Source organism: Uloborus diversus, chromosome 1 (genome assembly GCF_026930045.1).
Source record: "Uloborus diversus isolate 005 chromosome 1, Udiv.v.3.1, whole genome shotgun sequence".
Taxonomy (NCBI): domain Eukaryota; kingdom Metazoa; phylum Arthropoda; class Arachnida; order Araneae; family Uloboridae; genus Uloborus; species Uloborus diversus.
This window is the reverse complement of record NC_072731.1, coordinates 228,231,297-228,253,072: the sequence shown is the minus strand read 5'-3', so window position 1 is coordinate 228,253,072 and position 21,776 is coordinate 228,231,297. Positions and strand designations below refer to the sequence as shown.

Below are 21,776 nucleotides of genomic sequence, written 5' to 3'. Positions count from 1 at the left end.
AACGAAAGACCGCATCAGAGAAACTTGAGGCCTGACCCTAAGTCGGCGCTGGCCCTGTGCGGCCGCATGGACTGCACGGTCCTGGAGCCGCCCCTGGCCACAACTATATAGTTTTTAGTATTTTTATTTTCCCTCATTTAATTATTTTTTTATTGCATTTATTAAAAAAAAAAAAAAAACTCACTGATCCACGATTTTTTTCAGAAATTTCAACCGGTCGGTGGGTCAGAAGAAGTGGGGAGTTGCTGGTGTGTTTTTTGTGGTAACAGGCCCGACATTTTGAATTTTTTTCCAGGCAAGGGGCGAAGGGTATACTGTAAATTATACCCGAATAACCTCAGAAAACGCACCCACTTACATGTGTTCTTTGTTTGTTGTTACTTACGCCACCCTGAATATAATAATCCATAACCGGGGGAGAAGCACGTGCAGCCCCCCCCCCCCATCCACCTAATCCCCCTAAATGACGGGCCTGACCTCAAATGCCAAAATGTTGCATGCACAGTGCGCACCTATGGCCTTCGAAATTCCCCCTCCTAACTTGTGACCGCTCTCTCAAGGCCTCGACGCACACCGCGCACACCCCTCAAAAATAAAAAATAATCGCGTGTACCACTCGCGAACTTTCTCTTCGAAAACAAAAAACACACAAATTGCTGCAAGCAAACCGCCGCGCGATAAGTTGCCAAATCTAGCCTTTTGGCAACCTGTTAGAGCAGGGAAGGGAAGCCCTTCAAACTTGTTGCAGCCGGCGTTTTCAGATTCAGACGCTTTTCGTGATTTCTTTTACTACTGTTGTAACAGCCACTTGCTTCTGCTAACTATCGGCGGCTGTGTACCGTACACAACTTGGATAATTAAGAGTTTTTTATTCCTTTAACAAAAGAAGCTTCCAAAAATCTTTGGTAAGTGTTTTGTTTACGGACTTATTATAGTTTCTACCCCAATGTTGTGCAGTGTGGTCTTGAACTTGTTAAAAAATCACGATTATCTCTTTGAAAGAGGGTGTTGCCTCTCGCGTAGCTCTTTTGACGCATCTTCAGCAAGTTTGTATTTTTCCAGCTGTATTTCAAAACTACATAGAAATTTAGCATGGAAATGCACATGTGTAATTTTGTTTTCATTGTCAAAATATTTCAAATAATAACGGTTTTTTTTAGCTTTGTCTTGTCCGATTTGTAGCTGACTGTTGACCAAGCTGTGCCAAATTTCTGATGGGGCAGAGGCAGCACTTACTTATAAATATTTACGTTCGGCAAATTTTATTTATTTTTTGTTTTCATGGAAGCTGAATGAGTAAATTTTTATATTTTGGAACGACATTTCTTACTGGACATAAAAATATTTTTTGATTCGTCTCATGAATATGAAATATTTTTCCAACAGTATAAATAGTAATAACTTGGTTGAACCCCCGAGTCTAGCAAAAGGCTTGATGGTGCCAAGCCAGCTTTAGCTGGTAGTTAATTAAAATGAATGTATAACAAGAATAGTAAAATAAGAAATAACGTATGATAGCACAAATCGCAGATTACTGCAGACACGTGTTTCGAGGTCACAAGGAACTCCTTTTTCTTGAAACGCCTGCTGTAACCTGCAATTTGTGCTATTATACGTTATTTCGTATTTTCCGCACAAAGGATTTTTTTCAACTTTAAAATGAATGTTTGATACATTCATTTTAAAGGGAGGAGCGACAGGTTTCAACGTGCTCCTCCTTGGGGGGAAGGGATTCTCACCTGACTATTAAATCAATGTATATTCATGTGTGTGTGTGTTTTCGCACAAAATGTATCGGATTTATCTTCCCCCCCCCCCCCCCATCATCTCAACGGGAAAACTTTGTAATTTCAGGCATGGATCAGCCTATGTGCGGCATGAATTTAAATTCACCCATGTGACCAAGTACTCAGTTTGAAAAGAGGGAGATATTGTCATTAGAACCCTCCCCCACTCAGTAAAATATGTCTTGAAATTGCGCAGCGGATCGATTTGACTCAGAAATATTTAGAAGTTAAACTGTTATTAATGCTTTTAATTTCTGATGTTATTTCGAACATTAGTTTCAATATTGTTTTATTTAAGCTTTAAAATCATTTCTTAAACTATCTGTTCATGTCACTCTGAATATTATCTGCGATTTTTGTATTACTCTTAACTGAGATCTTAGACGTACTTAAAAAAAAAAAAAAAAAATCTCTTTTTATTTGGAATCTGAAATAAAAACACTGACGCTGAAAATTAAAAAAAAAGTAGTTGAAAACTCAAATTTTGCATGAATTATGAAATATTTTTCAAGGTTCAAACGAGATCCTGAACGTTAATTTCTTTTTGCGCTTGTGGTTCCTTGTCTGAACTCTTAACAATCAGTTTCGTGTACGTTTTACGTTTTCGATTGGGTTGTTTCCTTCAGTCAAAAAGTAGTACTTTTAGTCACTGAAATTGATAGAATAAAAAAATAAAATAATAATAAATAAATAAATAACATTGACCCAGAAAACACTTTAATTTTCCGAACAGTTATTTTTTATTTAATTTTTTAAAATGTCCGATTTTTCAAACAAAGCGTGGTTTTCAGGACGTCACAAATGCTGCACTTTTAGCGCATCAGTCTGCCTCGATTCCACGTTATGATAATCACGAAGCGAATTAAATATTGGGCTCTATGCTTGCTATCATCCATATCGTTGTCAGTACACGTGAGTAAAGAAGCAAATTAAATATTACGTTCTGCGAATGGCAACAGTGAATAGCATTTCGTCATTTGTGATGACATCGACAGAAGCGTAAACAATGAAAGCGCATCGATAAGTAATTTAAGAATATTAAACTAAGTCAAATTATTTAAAAAATGGTCAGATCCCATGTTTTTAAGCATGCTCTTTCAGGAAAAAAAATGCTTTTAAAATTTTGGAAACGACCCCATTTCGATATTTGATGGCTTTTTTTAAAAAAAACTGTTTTGTCTTTTAAATACTCAACGCCCCCTATTGGCCCTCATGAATTTATCGCCACCTTGAGGAGCAAATCGCCCCTTTGAGGGAACTCGCTCCCAGGCTAGGAACATCTGATTTATAGTGTTTATCATTTTGTATTTTAAAAGTAAGTTTCCCGCAGATTTTTTCCTCTTCTCCCCCCCCCCCCGCTCCATTTCAATCATACTGAATTTTTATTTGAAATACAAAGCGTGAAAGGCTCTTGTGAAGGCCTTAAAAATAGATCTGGGCATTTCGAAATTTAATTTTTTGAGACAAAACGAATTCTGCACACTAATTACTTTTTTGTGGGAGTGACTGAATTCTCAAATTCACATTGCCAAAGCCTCTAACTTGGCAAGATTCCATTGTGAAAGCTTCTAACTTGGCGAGATTCCATAAGTATAGTAATTTCTAATTCAAATTTCATTTTTGACAATGAAGTGCTTTTACTTCATATATATGCCCAGCCGCGCTCCTAAATTCTCCCTTTTCTCACAGAACCGGTCGTCGAGAGCATTCCAAGAGAGATGATGTCATCCCACGGAATTGTGAATTATTTTCCTCGGCTCGAGAGCGCAGATTGAGATATGGATACAAACAAATTAAAAAGCCCGGTCTCGAATTTCTGGGAGTATGTGCGCAGCTGCGATGTGTCATAAAGACTGGTATTGTCGAGCATGCGTCTGTGTCTGGCGGGGGGAAATGTTAAGTGAATGTTTCGCAAAACGGATTCTTTTGCGAAACCAACTTGCAGTTGAATGCACCAGGCATTCTTTTCGATGCGATTTGCATTTTAAAAAAATTTCTGGCTTGCTGTGTTTTCTTCGTAGAAGTTCGTCACGACGGACGAATTAAAACCCAAGACCGACATTTCGATTTTTCAAGGGGGGGGGGGGAACGACACTCAATGTAAATAATACCACAAAGCAGCGAAACCTACGCTCACCAAATTAGAAACACATTAATTTCACAAAGCCAGGAGAGCAATTGCTCCCCCCCCCGGATCCCCCCATTTATAACGGGCCTAGCTAAAATGGGTACCTATTATTCCAAAGCGATAGCGCACCCCTCAAATACTACGGCGTTACCCCCAAGAAAGAGCCCCCCCAAAAGGGAAATGGTACTTAGGGCGTGCACAAGGGGGGGGGGGCACCTGCTGCCACGGGCTCGAGCTTGAAGGGGGCCCGTGATTTTTGAAGTATGGGGTAAATATGTGTAGGGACGTAGGGGTCGGGGCCCGTAAAAGTCATTTGTGACGGGCCCCAAAATTTCTGTGCACACCCCTTACAACACTCCATATATATATATATATATATATATATATATATAAAGTGGCGCACACAGGAATTTTGCTAGGGGAGGGTTCGAGATCAAAAGCCTCATTTTCATATTATATCCCAATACATCGCCAAACATATTGACTTGATTTTGTCGATTCGCGAGAACGGAAAACAGTAAAAAATAAACTATTGAATAAATAATTAGCGTTTTGTAATGAAATATACTTAAACAAATTACCAGAAAGTAAAATAATTTTACGCTTTTACTTTTCTTATAGTTAAGAAATGGATGCAGCAAAGCAAATTCATCGTTGTAGAAGCACCAAAAGTTCATAGAATCTCATTTTAATCTATAAATACAAAACTAAAAACATCGTTATTGTTCATTTATAATCACCATTCTGCTTGTTTTAGGTCATTTGTTATACAAAAAGTGCATAATATTTTTAAAAAATCTTCTAGCATAAGGATTTTATTTTTCCATTTATTAAAACTGAAATTATTGTTCGCTTTGTTTGGAAATATTTTACGTACAAAATACATAGAATCGTAATCAATCGGGGGAAAAACAACAAGACTTATGGGAGGGGTCCGGACCCCCTGGACTCCTCCCTTGTGTGCGCCACTGATATATATATATATATATATATATATATATATATATATATATATATATATATATATATATAAATGGTGCAGACCTGTGCAACGAATCCCCCCCCCCGGGCCACCCCTGTTTTAAAAATTGAAAAACAAAGAAAAATAGATTTCGGTTCGAGCTTTTGTTTGAAGCTTGATTTTGAATATTCAACAAACATGTGAAAAATTTTCTTACCAAACGGCGCGACCTTGAGAGTCACAGATCTGGATGAAATTCAGAATTTAGGTCAGTTCGCAACAGGTATGAGCCCAGGTAAAGCGGTTTGACTGCATAGGCCCTAGTTCGGCTGCAATGTGGGTCCAAAGTTGCTGTTTGAGTCCAGAAAAAGCAATGGTTTTTCCTTTGAAATTAAACTTTCTTTACTCTTTTCTTGATTTGCATTGCCGTATGTGTCAATTAAGTGCATTCACAATATCCACCCCCCCCCCCCTCTCTTGTTGAACTGACAAGGGACGTTGAATGTCTTCGGAGGGTAGATATTGTCCCTAAGTTTCAAATTCCAATCAAGGCGCCATTGCAATTCTGGAGTCCTGCAAATAAGTGTAGTTAAGACGGCAAAAACTTGAGGGTCATGAATTTGGATAAACTTCCCGATCTAGATCGATTCGTACTAGATATGAACCCAGGTAAAGTAGTTTGAGTACGTAGGCTTTCTTTGCTGGTATGGCCCCGGAACTGCAATAGCGTTTTCTTTTGAATTTGAAATTTTGGCACACTATTTGCTTTTCTAACCTCTGTTGCGTCTCTTGTTAGTACAACGTAGGAGCGGTGGAATTTATTCTATATTCTGAATGCTTTCAGTTGGGTGATACTGCCATGCAATATCAAGAAAAGAGTAAAAAATGGTTAATTTCAAAGGAAAACCCATTACATTCTGGAGCTAAATTGGAAACTTTAAGCCCCCATTATGGCCGAACTAGGACCTATGCAGTCAAACCGCTTTACCTGGGCTCATATCTAGTGGGAATTAACCTAAATCTAGAGTTTCGTCTAGATCCGTGACCCTCAAGGTCGTACCGTTTGGTAGTTAGCTATTGGAGCATTCCACGGTATTTTTGACATTTATGTAGAGTCCGTAACGTGACCTTTTTTGCCATAACTTTTTAATTTACCGTTTGATGTGCAAATTATTTTAATTTGAGCTGGTGTGTTGGTAGGAAAAGATCAAAATAAAATAATATGCTAATCAAACAGTAAATTAAAAAGTTATCGCAAAAAAGTCACGTTACGGACTCTACATAAATGTCAAAAATACCTTGGAATGCCCCTATTTCGATATATATTTTAATCAGTTTTTCATTTGACCCAAAAGCGGTTTTGCAACCATTAATAGCAAAAACAATCAGTCTCGGAATGCAATGCAGTTGCCTTTTTGACGAAGTTTTTCTTTTGCCTTTTTTTTTTTTCCTCTTCTAAAAATCAATTTGATCATTTGATCGATCTTTTCTCGAATCAAAATAACGCTTCTTTTTTCTTCCTATTTTAATTTCATGCTGATAAGTGCGAAGATGTACAAAATTATCTCTTCTGTCAAAGAGATCGAGCATGAGCCGCCACTTATCGTTGGCAGATAAAATTATCTGCGCATTTGTAGGTGTGATACCAACTGAAACACAATTGTCAGATTTCTGTGATAGGCATAATTGACAGGGTTGGCAAAAACCCGGGTTTTTTTAAAAAAGCCCATGGACCCAGGGTTTTTTGGGTTTTTTTAAATAAAACCCAAAAAAACCCAACTAAAGCTGGGTTTTTTAAAAGAAATGTGGGTTTTTTTGTTTTTTTTAGGGAAAATGTGGGGTGCTTGTAGCATATTGTAGCGTAAGTATATGGCCAAAGCACAAAAATTGTCTTGGGGTAAAAAAGCTGGAAATTCAGCATTTTCTGAAGAAAAGTGTAAAAGATGACAAAACCCAAGAATGGTGAAGTTTCAGATTTTTTAGTTTCCGTGATTACCAACAGTTAGGGCAAAGTTACTTCTCGAGTGATAAAATCTATTGTTCGTTTGTTCGTTTTCAATTACTACATTTTTTTTTTTGCATTTTACTTTATTGTATTTCATTTTGTTATGCAAAACTACTGTAGAACCTCAAGTAGTTAAAATCCCTTTTTACTGAATTCAAGCTTAATCAAGACATTTCTTTGAATTTTATTTTGCCTGTTTTTCTATTTCTGTGTACAGAATAAGAAATATTAAACTTCTTCGAAAGATAATGAAAATACTGTAGATCCTATTTTGTTTTCTGTCCGACCGTTTAAAACCTGTTAATTTCTAAAAAATATACTTTGTTTATTCAAGATTTGTGATGTGTAGGTTTGCAGAAAATAATTCACATGAAAGCCTTTTAGCTAGAGTAAAGAGTAGTTTCTTCTGTACAATCTACAAATATTGAGAAAATCAGACATGACAGGACTTAGTCAAGATAATTTGAGTTATTTATAGACCAGTTAAAGAAAAAAGTTAAATATATTTATTTAAAATCTTTGAAGTTTTTTTTTAATGCCGTTAAGAAATACTATTATTAAAGTTAAACATTCATTTTTTATGTCCATTGTCTGTGGTGAAGAACAAATAAAAAAGAAGTTTAAATTGTGAAAGTATATAAATTAATTAATTTTTTAAAAACTTCTCAGGAAATTTAAAAAAACCCAAAAGTGGGCTAAATAATGGGTTTTTTTAAATGGGTTTTTTCGAAAAAACCCATTGGGTCCAACCCAATTGGGTCCATTCCGGCCAACCCTGATAATTGAGGATAAAAACTTAGGATAGGCAAAAGCTCCACCCCCCTCCCCCAGGAGATTTCTAAAAATTTTTATTGCATTTCTCTAGCAAAATGAAACTCTTGGCACTGCATTGCAAAACTTTTTAACACGCATTCACTATTGAAAATGATGAGCTTGCGTTATACAAATACAAAAGTGACGACTAGCAACAGCTCTGAGCCCAGCTAAACTGGTCCTAGTCAATATACAATCCCCAGTGAAGATCAATGGCCCTCTTAAAACTATCTACTCCCGTACTCATTACCACCTCTTCCGGTAAGCTGTTCCAAGGTTCCCACTACCCTGCTATAATTTTTCCTAAAATCCATGTTAGCTTGAGGTTTAAATAGCTTAAAACAATGACCCCTTGTCCTGTTTTTAGTGCTAAACTTCAGCCTCGTAACACCTTTCATTTTAATAAATTTAAACAACTGAATCATGTCCCCTCGGTCTCTTCTTTGCTCAAGACTGTACATTTTTAGCCTTCTAAGCCTGGAATCATAGTCTAAATGAGAAAGTCCATTTATTAGCCTAATATATTATATTGGGAGTTATTTTGAAACTAATCACATCATGAAAATGTGCATCAAGTACTTCGTTACAAGTAATCCTTAAAATTCTGTCCCTTTAAAAAACATTTTATTTCAGCAAAAACCTTAACAACAACGAACACAACAAACTGAAAATTTCTTTCTGAAATTAAGAGAAAATATTGAGAGCGATATATCACTCCAAATACACATTTAAGAACTTCCTAACCACCCTTTCCCCGTCGGGATATTTTTTTTTTCTAGTCCCAAATTTAAACTTACAAAAATTTAATTACTTTAAGCGTTTTGGTTGTCAGTAAAATTTTTTTTTTTTACTGTTCGCTCTTTTCTTCCAATTTCTAACGTTTTCGATGCAAATGGATTTAATTCGTGGAGGGCGATAACTCGTTTAAGGTGCGATGTCAGAAAGAAGTTTCGGAAATATTTCCGTATTGAGTCATATTGCTATGGGTTTGCTTCAGGCGTTCAGTGATCGTGACTTGCGATCCCTGATCTTTATCTGGAGGATAGTAGTCCAAAGTTGGCGATTGGACGCTCTTGAACTTCAGAAGTGGGCGTGTCGCCTAGAATGCCCACGCAATCCTTGGGAACGAAAAACAAAAAGTATCCGATAAAGGTCTGACTTGACCCGCATGCCTAAGCGTCTAAACTTCTAAACAAGAGCGAATCTTCTTTTTACGATGTAACTGACGTCACGAATGTCACTCGAAATGGAGTGCAGACACATACCGCTGACTAGGATGATGTAAACATTTCTCGTTTATGGTCGTCTTTTAGCTGAATTAGCCCTGTGATGTGCATTTTGCTTTAAATGGTAAAGTAGGTGTTGGATTATTTTATTTACATTGCATCTGTTTTTCAGAAACCCAGTTTCTGAACATAGATCTCCAAATTTATAACTTAGAAGTTAATCGTGCTTTTCGATTTGTAACATTAGGTTGGCCGTAGGTTGGACACCACTGTTCTATAGTAAAAGGGGGAAAAAAACATTGAAGTTAAGTTTTAAAAAATCACAAAAAAAAAGAAAAGAAAAAAAAAACCTGGCGAAGTTCATTTTTTCGAATCTTCATTCTCAGTGCGGGTTCCAAAGATGTTATCAGACTTCGAACACTTTCCACGCTTTAGAGATTCGAAACTGTTTTTTCCACACCACCCGTGTATACCCTTCAGCCCCCCCCCCCTAGGAAAAATTCGAAATTTTGGGCCTGATGTTTTTTTTCTTTAAAAATAGTGCACAATTAAAATTCAGAATTTATTCTTAAATCTCTTTCTAGATATGTAAAGGGAGTTTGTTCAATGAATCGAATTGCTGAAAGAATCCTAACTACCAACTTAAAACTAACCTATTTATATCCATTAGGATAGCTCTAGCTCGATTGCTGTATGATTATGTGCTTCGCCAACTCACGGTACTAAAGTTTATTTCAAGGTACAAATTTTGTTTAGGCTAGACACATTTTCAGGTTCACTGGAAATACACGTCTGGCTAAATTATATAGAAAGTGCTCCTGTATATATTTAAAAAAAAAAATCTAAATCCGAGACGCTTTTACGTAATTTTCATTGCAAACCATTTCACAACTCAAAGTTTTTTTCAATGGATTGTTGCTAAAATAGATTTCCTAAATTCAACTGCTGCAATTTCCGTATTATTCATTCTCAAAGTCAGGATTCATCATGTTGGAACCATCCTTTATCAAACTGGTTTTGAGTAATCCAGGCATTTAAATGAGGAATTCACTCGCAGAGTTTTTTTTTCCCCCATAACCGAGCTATATGCTAGTTATGCGTGAATAAATTTTAAATTGTTTAGCTCTTGCTAATTAAAATTTTTCGTTTACATTAAGTTGGATTTTAGAAATAAAAATGTAAATAGGTATTCAGTGAAAAATTCATTCGCGAACTAAGCACTGTCAGCTAATTCTTGCGTTTCATGTAGATGAAACCCTATGATGATACTTGGGTGTTGGGCAGCATCGCTGAGTTTTTATTCTGAAGGATCACTTCTACTAATGTATTTTGAACAATAGCCTTACCTTTACCCTTCTATCGGCGACAGGAATGGTTATCGGTAGACTTGCGAAACTTGGACTCTATGAATCAGATCTATGAATCAATCCCTTAGACCACAAATTTTGCTAATAATGCCTTTTTATTTTTTGCTTCCTATTTTAACTTTTTTTTTTTTTTGATATTTTGTTGTATTCCAAAAATTTTGATCAGTTGTAAATGTTGAAAATACGGAAGCTGGATGAATTTCGGATACAAGGTGAAATTCAAGCCTACCAATGTTTCCAGTGCCTAGACGAAAAAAAAACGCCTTCATAAACTTTATTCCAACTTTTGATGTATCTTTCGATGCGATATACTGTCCAACCACGGATTGCATGGAATTTTCAAACGTCTAGATAAGACGAATCTATGAATAAGAGGGAAAAGTAAAAATTTGATGCGCGTATTCCGCTTATTTGAATGAGACTCTGCTTCTGCAAAAGCTGACATCGGTAAAAAATCATAGATTCCTCCATTTCTGGCTGTAAAACGGATGTGTGTCTTTTCATACAATCCGTGGTCAGACAGTATGGAGACAATATAAGAGCCCAATATTAAAAAAAATTTCCATACATCGCTCATTTGGAAGAAGAGTGCAACCATGCAAAGAAATGAAATTTTACAGGAGAAGCTTTGAAGTTGAACTCTAAAGACAATTTACATTAAGAAAAGTGAGTTTGCTGTGCTCTCCAGTGGTTAATATTAGAACAAAAAATCTGTCATTATTTTCCAAAGAAGATAACGTCCTTTGAAGGCCCTTAAACGAAAAAAAAAAGAAAATTAAAAATTTCGTATTGTGGCACTTTTTCCAAACGAGCGGTTTTTAAAGAATGTTATAAGAGTCCTGATTTTTACTTTCTTCTATATCTAATACATAGAAGAAAGTATTGGATTCGTGCAAATTTTCGAATTTCGAAGGATTCGAACGTTTTGAGGTGTGCTGAGTCCATTTCGACTATTTTTGGAAGATGTCTGTCTGTCTGTGTGTGTGTGTATGTATGTGTGTGTGTATGTGTGTGTGTGTGTCACGTCTGTGTGTGACCAGTTTTTTGTGGCCGCTCTACAGCAAAAACTACCGCATGAAATTGAACGAAATTTGGTACACATATGTGCCCCTATGTGAACTTGTGCCCATTGGTTTTTGGCGCGAATTCCTCCAAGGGGGGTGGAGCAATGGGACGTTTTTTGAGTTACGTCTGCTTGCTATTCCTCAGGAAGTAACTGGCGGAATCAAACAAAATTTGGTCCATACGTTGCCATTAACAGGAACAGGTGCTGATTCAATTTTGGTGTCAATAGCTCAAACGGGGGTTGAGTTATAGAACGTTTTTTGTCGTGAATTGTGACTGCTGTATCTCAAGAAATAACGAACGGAATCAAACAAAATTTTTTTGACAAGTAGCCCTTAGTGGGTATAAGAGCTGATTTTATTTTGGTGGCAACAGCTAAAAAGGGGGTAGCGCAATCACCCGTTCTTTTTTTCTATTGTGAGTGCCCTATCTCAAGAAGTAATGCTACGTTCTGGTGGAAATTTGGAATATTTGTGAATCCATACGTAAACAGGCTTTGGTTCAATTTTGACTCCAATCGCTCCAAGAGGTGTTGATTTTTTTTTTTTTTTTTTTTTTTTTTTTTTTTTTTTTTTTGCGAATAAAAATAGCTTTATTAATGCAACAATAAGAAAGATAAATCGTAATAGATTGTCGTCTGCGTATTTCTCGTGATTTTAATTGTATGGAAATGATCGGAAATATTATCTCAATGATTTAAAATTTTTAACTGTTGCCATCTTATGTTTGTTAATAAATAAAATATTTGTAATTAATTCAAGTAAGGCTTTTAAAGTAACTTTCAATTTTCGCTCTTTGTTTTGTTTTTACAATAATTCAGACATTCTGATGGTCGTCAAGTTTTTGCATGTGTAATTTTGTTTTTGGTAGGAATATTGCTTTTTCGTCAAGCATGGGGAGGGATCAGAAAAAGGAAAAATATAGAAGAAAGTTTCGTGATGGCCACAACATACTAGTTGTAATATGGTCCTGATTTTTTTCAAAGCCACTACGAAATCAGCAGTTTCAAAAATCATCTAATTCAAGCTGTACCTGCCGAAATGAATAAACTGTAAATCCTCATTTTACGTGGATTTGGTTACGCGATTTAAGAATTAACGCCTTTATTTTCTTTTATGTGGATAAGTTTTTATTTGATGCGGCATTGCAAACATATACAAATTTTCTTCTTCCTCAAAATTCTAACTCCTGAGATATCAGATACTATAACAAACTACAAGGTTGCCCATATGCAAAATTGTAAGGAGGGGGGGGGGGGGGCTCAGATATTTTCTCTATGGGTTAAGTGGGTATTTTCTCCATGGAAAGCGATTTTATTCAGAACAGATTAGTCATTAAAATATTTCATTTTTGATAAATTATTCATTAATGGCTGGAGAATAAATGTTTTGACATTTTTACAAAGAAAAAAGTACCAGGAGTAAGGAAGTTTTAATATCAAAGGAGGGGCTAGAACCCCCCCCCCCTTACCCCCCTATATGGGCGCCCTTGACAAACTATGAACTGCTTTTGGCTCGCTAATGAGCGATTGGAGAAATTTTTTGCAGTTGGTTCCAGAACTTATTCTTTTCAGAAGTAAAGTTAATTCAACTCGCAGTTCAGAGATTACTGAAGAAAAGCTTTTGGAGGTGACAACATAGGACGAAACCAATGAGTATACCAACATCAATGGCACACAACCAAACACTATTTTTCTTACTGCAAGTTTCAAGCCATTCCTGAACAGTGGCAAATGATCTTCCTGGTTTGTTAGTGAAGGAAGATCCCGTTATGGAAGTGACGCGAGAAATCATGGATGCGTTAATGCATTTTAACTTACTTCAGAGAAAAATAAGATTTAAAAAAAAAATACTAAGCACTTTTCATAAATCACTCAAAATGACAAAATAACTTTTCTGGATCAGAAAGTACAATTTAATAGTATTCCTGTAGTTTTCAATTATTCTAAGAAAAAGACTTCTCAAGCGAAGAAAAGTGCGGCTAATATGTCTTGTAGCGAATGTTTTATCATTATCTAGCTTTCAAACATAAATTTGAGTGTTGAAACATGAATATTTTTTTTAATGGGAAAGTTTTAGTTTGAAATGACTTGAGCGCACTTTTCTTCGTTTGAGAAATCTTTTTCTTGGAATAATTGAAAACTACAGGAATACTTTAAATTGTCCTTTCTGACTCAGAAAAGTTATTTTGTCATTTTCAGTGCATTATGAAAAGTGCTTAGTATTTTTTAAAAAATTCTGTTACTTTAAAGTTTTTCGTTTTCAAACAAAATTTTTTTGTCCAAAGAAGCCTTGATTTAAAATTTTCATTACGATTACTATTAACATTACTGTAGCAAAGCAACAAAATTTGTAACAATGGGTTTTATATTTAAACATTTAATGGAGAAATTAAATGGAATTTGCTGTTTTCCATCCTAACCAAAATATTAATTTTATTTTAGAATTGAATTTTTCAGCCTTATGAATAAGCAAATCATTTAGTGAAATCCCGAAGTCTCTAAGTGGTCTAGTTGCTGAGATATAAGCAAAACCAGGCCTCAGATTATTCCGTGAAAATCAGGCCAAGTATAATAAAAGTGCTTAATAATAAATGACGGTAAATACACTATCATAACCAGCTATTTTTATAAAATTGAAGTTTATTCATGCATCCTTTATGCATGTCGGGTATGTATCGAAATAATTACACATTGCACTTTTATGTATTTATGTATTACTAGAATGAAGTACTTTTTTACAAATCTTAATTTATGCTGCACTTTCGTGAAATGTAATCCTCGCGCAAAACGAGGGTCTACTGTATTTCGATGGGCAAATAGACCATTTATCTTGATTATACGTATAACAATCGTTTGTGCCATATTTTTTTAACGAATCAAAGGACCTATTATCTATTTGTACCTCTGTCTTCGATTGATTTTGATATGTGATAATAACTTGAGCAACCTGTCACTAAATATTCATCAGCTCTAAGGCTTTGAATCCATGGGAAAAGCATCTTTATCACGTCATCGAATGACGAACACATTCTCGTCACACATGGATTATTCTTTTGTGTGTGTTTAGACGCCAATCTTTGTTAACAGGATTCTTTTGTTCCAGAACTTTTAGATGGGAGGCCGAGACCCATTGGAAAGGTCAGCCACCTCAGACGTTGCGCTTGACACGCGCTGAAATGACGTTTCTCAATGTTCTGTTACCTATCTGAATCCCTTTCTTCTCTGTTTTATACCATGAATTCATTTTCAGGATCTGACCTTGGCTTTGACTTACTTGCGCTGGACGATTTCGTTGTTAATTTCTTGAGTTAACCCTTCAAGGGCCGTGTCGTCGCCTCAGGGCAGCAGTAAGACATCTAATCCCTAGAATAACAAAGATATCCTGCTGTTGCTTTGAGGCGACGATGTGACCTCTGATTTCAAAATTTTATAAATTATCGAATACGAATTCATAAATTACATTTTTGCCCTGTTTTTGAGACATCAGAATCTTAATACAGCAGACTCTCTATTCTGAACACTCATGGGACCAAACGAAAGTCTTCAGAAAATGGGGATGTTTATTATAGAGGGAGACGGAATTAATGCACATGTGTGCCCCTTAACCATCAAAATGTGTTGACTATCGGGGTATTCACATTAAAGAGTGTTCAGATGGTCTACTGTATGAGCTAAAATTGACAATTCTAAACAAATCCAGTTTAGCCAAGTATAATTGTTGCTTTGAATCTCTGGTGGACCATATATGGACACATATGCCCCATTTAATGACACAACTCCGTTGAACCAATTTTCATAAAACTTGAGATACATGTTTCGCCGTTAAACATAATTAACATTGCCATTCAAAATATGAGTTCGTCCAAGGTCCAGCATCAAGTTACCAAAGCCTCATTATACTCGTTTTTGTTTTCGTAACGTCAGGTTGCAAATTTTAACTTATATATTTTTGTTCCGTTGAGTAGTTCTTAGTCAAGATGGTGGATATTAAACCGTGAAAGTTGGCTGTATTCGCAATAGGTACTAGTGTTCGACGTTTGCGCCATTTTGCATTGATAAGTAAAACATAAAAACTGTCTTCGAACAGTTGCAAAGCAGAATCCATGCCATCAACAACGAATGAATGAATTGATGCTTATCCGTAGTGTGATAGTAAGCGAGAAATTGAGCGAGTCGGATTGCTTTGCATATGAATAGCAGCTGAAACAGGATAACCATTCTTTCGGAACGCGTAATAAGATCGCAGGCTGAAACTCCACGGTCTGGCCTCCAGCGTCGAATATCAACTACGGAGGGAGTCTCGCATGGGTTGTGCTGTAAGGGATATGAAGACACTTTTTTGTGCTGTAATCCCAGGTTTACTCTTTTGCTTTGACGCAGATGACGGATGGCACGTTCTATATTATGACGTGTGATCCTGTTCCCCCTGGGGTGCCGCCGGAATTTTACGATGGCGGTATTTTAGTAATCGTATGTTAATTTGCTGTAAGTTTAGTAATGTCATCAAGGATGCTCCTTTCCAAACCTATTTTACCCATCCCCATTTCATGCAAATATGAAAGGTTTTTTTTTTCCAAGGTTCAATCGTCCGCGAAGTGAAAACTACAGTGAAAATGAAAAATGTTTCATTTGGAAAATTTAGGTATAACAAAACATCCAATTTCTCTGCAACAGTCACCGTTCTAATCAGGGTTGCCAGACGTCCCGGATTTCAAGGGACAGTCCCGTATTTTGAAAAATTGTCCCGCGTCCCGGGGAACATCCATACGGGACGGCTAAAGTCCCGTATTCTGTCTAATAACAGTATTTTACAAAACGAGACATTATTTCAGGGGAAAAATAACAAAACACGTGAAAAAAAAGGCTAAAAGAAAATAATTTGGTAGCAAATGCAAAAATTGTTATCGTTTTTATTTGGTTCGTACATTTTTGTTTTAGCGGCAGACCAATGACATGAGGCTTACTCATTCAGATTTCCACATTGGCTGCTGTGGCATGGTAGTTCCATTTAGCAAGAAAATTTTTCGATTGCACTGTTTCTCTTATAGCAAACGCAAGTAAAAAACTAGTTAGCACTTGTTCCTATCAACGTTGATCTGTGCACTGAACATCGTTCTATTTCTTGCTTTATTCTCTGAGATATAGTTCCTCCAAAATTGTGCTCATCCATAAACATACTGAAAGGAATCTTCGGAAAGCTATAAAACATTGCTGTTTATCAATCCTTAAAAATACACCATAGCCAGTAATTGCACTAAATCCCAAAAAATACCCCCCCCCCCCTTTCTCTCCTAGAAGCCTGTCCCGTATTTACTGTAATTAAATCTGGCAACCCTGGTTCTAATTGAGACGTTTGGATTTGTCTCAGCGGAGTACCAACTTTCCCGACCCTAGCCACCGAAGGCAGCCAAAGGCGAAACTTTTTTCCGTCGAGCCAGATTTTTTATGTGAGCAAAACGATTGAAATCGGACAGCACTACGCATCAGGGGCATCAGTGCTTTCTTCTTCAATGGTTCAACACCATTTCCGCGCATTGTTTTTATTCTACAAAGTTTTCCGGCTTCTCCACATTTCTCATTTGTCGATGAATATCTGCTGCATTGCAAGCATGCAGAAATCGAATGACAGCAATACTTCGCGGGAGATTCTTTGTAGTCTATTCTCTTCATGGGGGGGGGGTCCCCCCCCCCTTTTTTTTTTTGAGGCTCACGTTACACATTGGTCGTCAAAAGTTTGGCCTGAGTAGTATTTATATCAGATTTTATTTTGAAGTCATGACATGGGAAAATAGGTCTTCAATTAAAATCTCTTGATTTTCTCTGCAGTATGTTTAATATGAGTAATAAAATCAGTACCGGTGTAGGTATACTAAATCAATCTGTTCCCTTATTTCAAAGATTGGCACAGCATAAAATAACTTACTATTATAGAATCGTTAAAATTGCTCTTATTGCAAAAAGAAATTCAAACACGCGTTTCAGGGTTTCAAAGAACCTCGAATGTCTGCAGCTGTTAAATTGCTATTGGTGCAATTTTAATGTCATTATTAATGTACCTTGCGTGTTGCTTTTATTATTTTCCCAGTCTTAAAATAGATATTATCTTTCCATCCCATCTTGTATAAATCTCGTTTGTTCTCTTAAATTGTTTGATTGGAGGGGGGGGGGGGACTTCATAAAATTAATATGCCTGTATGGAAAGTTATTTAAGCGTATTTGTTCTCTACCGTAAAACGGAAAAATATTTACTTATCTCGCGAATTATAGTATATAATCAGCTGCCCGATACTTGTTGGGGGGAGGACATCTGTTCTTCTATCGAGACTACAGCGACATGAAAAGTTTTTTTAAGATGAATGGGGTTGTTTCCTTCAGTAAAAAGTACTACTTTTAGTCACTGAAATCGATAGAATAAGCAAAAAAAAAAAAAACATTGACCCAGAAAATACTTTTATTTTCCCTAGTTTTTTTATAATTAATATTTTAATATGTCTGATTTTTCAAACAAGGCGTGATCATTATGACGTCAAAAATGATGCACTTGAGCGCATTTTTCTACCGCGTTCCCACGTAATGCTAACCAAAAGGCAAATTAAATACAGTGAAACCTGTGTAAGTTGACCACTTGCGGTGCAGTAATTTGGTGGTCAACTTAGACAGGTGGTCAACTTATAAAGGGGGTAATGATTTTTTTTTTGTCATTTTTTGCACCATGTATTCATTTTTTGACTAATTGACACTTACTCTTTCTGTTCAACTCACTTTCATTGTTTAGTATTACTTTGAAACAATAATTTAAAATGTTATTCAAATATTTTTAGAGATTATTTTCCCAGAATGACGTATAATGTGTCACGCAAATTTAAAATTTCAGTAAATTGATCAAAAAAAAAAAAAAATCTTATTGTTTATGGAAAGTTACTCATTTGATATTAATAGTTCCTAAAAATTCATAGCTAATCAAAAATTAACAAATTTTTCGCTTTATTTTTTTCTCATATACATTTATAACCCCATGATGATATAATTTTCAACAAAATAACTCCTTATTGAAGTTTGGCGCACTTATTAGACCAGTTTTGGAAATTCCATATGTCTCCCAGCTAATTTTCTCTGGATTTCTCTTTTCAATTAATTTTAATATTTCATACTTTTTATCAATCTCAAGTTCAACTAACTTTCTTTTTGATGCCATTTTATGTAAAACTATAACACAAAGAGCAACAAGTTGGACTCTCATAGTTCAAAAAGGCAGTTGAAAATGAAAATGTCCTATCTCTTAATCCCTTGCGCCAAAAATACTGCAATGCAAGTAACTTTACTCTTTAGCACAATTCCATTGTTGCCAAAATATTGCAACTAGAAAAAAATACTTTGTGTTTTTCTATTGACACGTTTTCATTGAACATAAGAGTACAAAAGTCAGTCTCAAAGCAACAAAAGAAAAACAAGTTTGGAGAAAAAAAGGGTTCTTAGTAGTTTTTACATGTGGTTAAACTCAAAAGGAGGTTTAGTTATGCTGCTGTTTCATTTAGTTGGTTAAATGCTGGTCTGGTATCAAAAATATTCTTGGAAAGCTATAAAAAATAATAAAATAATAATTTGCTAAATAAAATTTTAAAAAATAAATTAAGTGGTCAACTTACAAAGGGTATTTTACAATGCTCCAAATCAAATTTGGTGCTCATTAGTGGTCAAGATAGACAGGTGGTCAAGATAGAGAGGTGGTCAAGTTACAGAGGTTTTCCTTCATAATATAAGATAGGACTAATTCCGTTCCTAATAAAAGCGGTCAACATAGACAGGTGGTCAACTTACAAAGGTGGTCAACTTTACAGGTTTTACTGTATTGCGCTCTACGCTGGCTATCAACCGTATCGTTGCTAACGACACGTGAGTAAAGGTGCGAATTAAATATTTTGCTAAGTGAACGACATTTCATCATTTGTGATGTCATCAGCAAAAGCATAAACAATGAAAGCGCACAGATTAAAATATTTCTTTAAAAATAATAAACTTAAACAAATTATTTAAAAAACGGTTAGTTCCTATGTTTTTATGCATGCTCTTTCAGAAAAAAATACTTTTAAAATTTGGAAACAACCCCATTATGTTCATATTTAAGTATATGTGTCAATGCTGAATGCATCATGCATGATAGTTGCTATTCAATTCTTTTGTATTGCATAATCATACGATAGAAATGTAAATTAAAATCGTTTAAAAAATAATCATCTTCGAATTAATCTTCTGAATCTGTATACTAACTTTTCCATCTAACCCAGTTTGCGTGCTAGGAATTAAATAATTTATTCCCCACATGAGTTAAATATATTTTGTGTTGTTAATATTCTCAGTTGAACGAAATTTATTTTTTTAAGTAAATAAACCAAATCATTCTTTTATGCAATCTTTGAAATGGTTTCTGATTTTTTTTTTTTTAATTTTAGTCATTTTTATTGTCATTGATCCTCATTTAAAATTGTCCTTGAAAAGAAATGTGCTTTGTACATGTTTTGAAGTTTCTTTTTGAATGTTAGGACAAAAGTAGCGAAATCTTAATGTAACCGTCACGTAAAACGAGTAAAAGTACAATTTGAAAAACTTTTGGGGAAAAGCTTGTACTTAAAATGTATGAAGTTGTAACAAAAATGTAAAAAAAAAAAGCGAATGTTGCATCATTGATTATTTTAAATGTATTCTAACTGCGCAGAGCGTTTCCCAAAAATGTAGTTTTGACGAAACTAAGTATTCCCCCCCCCCCCCCACGCCCCCCCCAACTTTCTGAAATAGGGCTAAGTACCTGAGATGTATTTCACTTGATTTGTAATTGTCTGAATTAATATCAGTTCTTAATCTGTGTTAATGGGTGTTTTTCTTTTGTATTTTCTGAACATTACGTAAATCCAGCATTGAATGCTGGAAATTCTCACTGTAATAGGGTGTGATTGACATAGGAGCTCGTGAGAACTCTCGGTTTCCGTACTTCACAATTATTATGAAATTTTTACATTTTAAAATTCAGGCAAGGCAATTTATGAGTGATGGAAATATTTTGAAGTCTGTACGGTTTCCTGCATTTCTTTGAAATGAGACCTGCACTGTGTATTTATTGTCTTTATCAGATTATTTTTCACTTTTTTACTTCCTTTTACAAAAAAAGGAAGTACTGTGTTCGCGAAAAAATTCACTCAAATCGGCCTTAATTTCCATTTTGCTCACCCCCCGAACTAATGTTGAGTTTTTTTTCAACCCGACCCCCACGTGGATAAGTGCCTAAGAACGTATAGACACCCGAAATATCCATTTTGACCATCCCCGAGTTAACTAAGAGTTTTCTCGTGACGTCTGTTTGAACTTATGCCGCGTATGTATGTCGCATAACTCAAGAACGGTATATCCTAGAAAGTTGAAATTTGGTACGTAGACTCCTAAGTTGTGCACCTCCCTTTTTGGTTGCATTCAGATGTTCCAAAAGGGGTCTTTTACACCTTTTTGGGGGGAAATCATTAATTTCAATGCAAACTCAAGTGGTGTTGTAATTTGGCAAACACTTGACGACCAAAAGCTTGGCGATATATCGCTAAGTTTAAATTTGGCGTCTTTTTTTAATACCTGGTTTCACTTTGGCCACTATTGGCGATATTTAGAAAGTAAACAATTGAATCGCATTAAAATTGCCAATGTTGGAAAAATTAATCTGCATAAAACGGTACGAAAGGCGCACACATCGAACATTTGTGAGTGAAAAAAAAACTTGGGCAGTTTATCTTTACTTTTTTGTATAATTTTTAAAGTGTTTATTTGCTTATTATAATGCACTATTAGTATTAAATATGTTTAAAAAGAGGGGGGGGGGTCATGTGATGCACACATCAGCTCGTTTTTTTTTTAATTTGACGTTTGACAGTGTGTTCAATTTCTCACCGATCAATTCAAGCACAGTGAGGGTAATCGCTACTATCGAATTGAAGTCGGATTTGATAAACTAATCGCTATTACCAGGGTTGGCAAGTTTTTGCCGGGGGCGGAAAAAACCACGGTTTTTACCGCCCGGCAAAAATAGGTTTTTGCCAGTTTTTGCCAAAGTGGCAAAAATAGATTTTGTGTTAACAACTTACGGACAGTTTTTTTCCTTTTTATAAAAGTAAAAATCATGAAAAGATTTTGATAGAATTTTAATTCAATTATTTTTATAGTTTAAAAAAAATTTAAGGTTTAACTTACTTTTAAAGTTATGGAGCATTTTTTACTTTTAAATTTTTAAGCATTAACATAAAATTTCAGTTAGTAACATCTAAGACAAATAATTAACTTACAATGAAAATGTAATTAGATTGTTTATTACAGCATTTTTTACAGAACACTAAATATCTATATAAAGTATACTTAATCAAGATGCAACTATAAAGTAAAAGACGTA

The 21,776-nt window shown here is 35.4% G+C and overlaps 1 protein-coding gene across 1 annotated transcript in view; it reads left to right on the top strand.

Moving 5' to 3' along the window:
• The first annotated feature begins 730 nt into the window (after nucleotides 1–730).
• Nucleotides 731–21,776, top strand: part of LOC129225580 (thymosin beta-like) — a 36,744-nt gene continuing 15,698 nt past the window's right edge. Inside the window, exon 1 of the mRNA XM_054860035.1 lies at nucleotides 731–905. The gene's annotated coding sequence lies outside the window, so the exon portion shown is untranslated. The remainder of the gene's footprint in view (nucleotides 906–21,776) is intronic.